The sequence below is a fragment of the Chelonia mydas genome, chromosome 11 (assembly GCF_015237465.2).
Source record: "Chelonia mydas isolate rCheMyd1 chromosome 11, rCheMyd1.pri.v2, whole genome shotgun sequence".
NCBI lineage: Eukaryota > Metazoa > Chordata > Testudines > Cheloniidae > Chelonia > Chelonia mydas.
This window is the reverse complement of record NC_051251.2, coordinates 71,517,646-71,521,381: the sequence shown is the minus strand read 5'-3', so window position 1 is coordinate 71,521,381 and position 3,736 is coordinate 71,517,646. Positions and strand designations below refer to the sequence as shown.

At 57.3% G+C, this 3,736-nt stretch overlaps 1 long non-coding RNA gene across 1 annotated transcript; it reads left to right on the top strand.

Annotated features, from left to right (window-relative positions):
- The first annotated feature begins 996 nt into the window (after positions 1-996).
- On the top strand, positions 997-2,208 carry LOC122462420. Its single transcript, XR_006284956.1, has 3 exons — positions 997-1,138; positions 1,477-1,609; positions 2,004-2,208. It is a non-coding gene; the product is annotated as an uncharacterized LOC122462420 (long non-coding RNA).
- The last annotated feature ends 1,528 nt before the right edge of the window (positions 2,209-3,736 follow it).

Genomic DNA, 3,736 nt, shown 5'->3' with positions numbered 1-3,736 from the left:
CGCAGATCCCAGTTCAGGGGCCACTTGGTGGGCGTGGGGAGAAGGGAAGTTGCCCAGTTGCGGGGCAGAGAAGTTCATTGGTGAAAGGATGCATTGCAACTCATGTTTGCTCCCTGCTCAGTTCTAGGATGGATATACTAAGAAGGATTCTAAGGAGGAAGTTCCACAGGTGGCCCTGGAGCCAGAGTGAGGCAGCTGTCAGTGGCCACAGTCAGACAGTGGCCCCTTGGTCCCTACTTGGGGGGAAGCAGCTCCCAGCCAGTCCAGGAGATGGACGTACCCGATCTTCCTCACCAGAAGGAGATCAGCTCCCAGAGCAAGTGGGTCCCAGGCTGAGATGGAGGTGGCCCAAGTTGCGTCTGGGAAGCAGGAACCAGTGCATGATGGGAGCTGGGTAATGCATCTCTGAGGCTTCTCTTGCTGGAAAGACAGCCCCAGGAACCCAGCCCTGTGGGCCAACCTCACTCTGCCCACTCCCTGGAGACCTCCCCAGGGCAGGAGATGGGGGAATCCCTGCCCCAGCAGTGGCACCAGCAGCTCCGCTTGCTCCCAAGGGATAGCAGCAGCTCCCTGGAGTTTGGAGGCTGAGTGCTCCTCTGCTGCAGGTGAGGAGATCCCTGGGCATGGGGAGGAGTAAAGGGCTGTTCACATGTGCTCCATGGCAGTGTTTGAATTCCTGGGGGGATCCCAGCCCAGAGGTCTGATGTGAGCCACGTGAGCCCAGGGATTCCAGCAGGAGTCGCATAGCTGCCCCATGCAGCAGGTATGGAGGGGAGCTGCTGGGAAGTGGGTCCCTGATGCTCTGGGAGTGGGCACCTACAAGAAAGGCTGGGACAGTGCTGGGCCCTCTCTGCTATGGAAACCTGGGGCTGAGAGGCTCTGTTGGAGGGACAGTGTGGGGCTGTTTCTGCCATGGGGCCTTTATGTGGGAGGGGGGAACATTTTAACCCTTCTTTCTCTCTGCAGTGCCTCTATCCTTCCCCTTTCTCCCCCAGCGGCAGCAGGCATCACCCTCTCCCCTTCTCTCCCCGATGCAGTGACTCCCAGTGACCAGCTGCAGGAGGAGGAGGAGACAGATCTGATCACGGAGGACGCTGCCTGGAAGGTTGTCATGGAGCATCTCCAGGGTGGAGGCAAGGTACAAACATTGCCCAGCTAAGTAGGAACTGAGTCCTGCCCCTCATTCCATCCTAGATCCCTGCAGGGTGGTTTGTCTGGGATGATCCACAGTCCCTAATAAGGACACTTATCAACTAAGATGTGGGATCCCCAGAAGGGGGCAGTTGTCCAACCCTCCACCCCCAGGCCTTATCCCAGTTCTTGACATTGTCTGTGCCGGACGAGGCACTGGTTACGGCAAAGGGGAGAGGGGGCTCTTCCTAGCCTTCTCCATGGAGGGCATAAGCCCTAGAGCCAGTTTAGATGGCATGTGGGGGTGTCTCTGGCTAACAGGCTCTCTGTTCCTCTCCCACCCAGCTGGGTTCAGGATGTGGCTGAGCAGATCCAATTCCTGCATCCCATCTCCCCCATGTATTTCACCGCACGGAAGAGCGGGCAGGACACTCTGGAGCCACCCTGCTCCAAAGCAGCCCTGGTGGAGAGGATTGCAGTGAGTAAAACACAGCTCTGAGCATGTGGGGAGAGAACAGGAGACATGGGATGAGGAGGGGACCCTGTAGACTGGGGAACTGGAGGGGACAGCAGAAAGCAGGGATTCCAGGGCTGAGGACTGGGCAGCAGAGAAGGGGAAATTCTGGCATAATTAATAGGGGGCAGGTGGGGAATAGTGGGGCTGGAGGGCAGCTGAGGTAGGGAGGCATGGGGTGGCTCGGAAGGATGCGTGGCAAGTTTGAGGAGAAGAAGGAAATTGGGAGGACAGGGCCCAGCAGGACTGGATCCTGTTGTCTGTCGCTGGATGCTGGGCAGCCTCACTTCTGGGAAGTGCCCTGGGGTCAGTGGGACCTGAATCTCACATACTGCTTTGTCTCCTTTGGGTCTCCCAGGAGCTGACTGAGGAGCTGCCCTTGGACTCTGCGCTCAGCTCCATCCTCTCCAGCTCCCAGGTACCCAGGCCTCCCTCTTGGCTCCCCCAGCCCTGTGCTGCTCAGGCCCAGAGCCAGGAGTCCCTGTGCACCCCCATCCCCGAAGTCACCTCCCAGCTATGGCCGTTCTCTTTTTTGGCAGAGTGGGGGATGGTGCCTCTCTCCTGGCTGGGTTGGGGATTTCACTACAGTGATGCTGTGATGGCCCTGGGGAGAGGATCACTATAGGGGTCACACATGAGAGGCAGCAGGGCCCAGTGGGTTGGGGGGAGAATGGGGAAAAGGCTCTAATACAGCCCTGCCACTGACTGACTGCTGACCCTGGCCATGTCACTCCCCTGCTTGGTGCCTCAGTTTCCAGTCTGGCCACTCGGGGCCTACTTCCTCACAGTTTCATGCCCCTTTTAGTGCCATTCTCAGCCCTGCACTGGAAACCCTAATACTGGCTCCTGTCTGCTGAAAGCAAAAATACATCCAAAGCTGGAATTGTGCCTCCTGCAGGCCACCACACATAGTGTGTTCACTGTGGGCGTTGGCATGGACAAGGACCCTCACATCCCAGTAGATCCTCATCCTACTCCTCCATACCAGGATCAGAGTGGCCTCTGGGCCTTGCTCTCTCAGTTTGCTGGAGCTGCTGAGATAAGAGGGTGGGTGGGGTGGGTGGACAGAGATGTGAAGAAGCCGGGGTGTTAACAGAGGGGCAGGGAGGGGAATCCCTTTCTTCCACGTTCTGTGCTTTGGAGCCATTGATGGCAGCTTGGCTCCGCCATATCCTGCTATGTGCCAGGCTCTCAGCAGAGAATCAGTAGGAGCAAGGATTGAGGGGCCAGCTGTCATCTTGCCATGAACTCTTGCTAACTGCACAGAGAGGGATCGTAATGGGACAGCCAGGCTGAGTGTGGGGATCTCACCAAGGCTCCCAAAAGAACCCCCCATCCCGTGACAGGTGTACCCCGGGTTCCATGATGCTGACCCACGGCTCTCCCTCTCCTTTGCAGGCTCTGCACAAGACCGTGGCAGAGAACCTGAATATAATGCTGAGGAGGCTGCTGGCCATGTCCCACAACACTGATGTGGTGTAGCCATTCACAGCATACCAGACTGAGTTGGGGTGTGAGAGCCTCAAACCCCTGTGAGATCCAGGGGATGGTTCTGAGAGGAGAGTCATTGGCTCCTCCCTGGGTCCTTGGGGAATCAGACCTTCTCTCCCATGGACACTGAGACTCTGGGAGGATTGTCCATACTGTCACTACCTTCGTCCCTCCAAGCACTTCAGAGCTGGGAGGGGGTCGGGGTCTTTCTCTTTCCTGACAAGCTGTTCTCAAGTCAGGGGACCATAGAGGGTGGCACAAGCCCCGAGAGCGAACATTATTCAAGTCTACAGACAATGATGAACTGTGACCAGCAGGACACAGGCAGTGTCCTGGGTGCTGCAAACCCCTTCTAAAGCTCTAAGATCAGTGAGTCCCGCCCAAACACAATCTCAGCCCCATGAGGACTCATTTGTACAGAATGTGTGCCTATCTTTTGACCATGACCTGCCTCCTTCCCCCACAACACATTGGCTTCTGCGTATGGTACAGAGATACCCAGCACAGTCAGGGCCATGAGGACCAGCACCAGCCCTCCTCCGATACACCAACCTACTCCCAGGATTTGACATAAGTGGCCTTTGACCCCCCAGGCTCCTG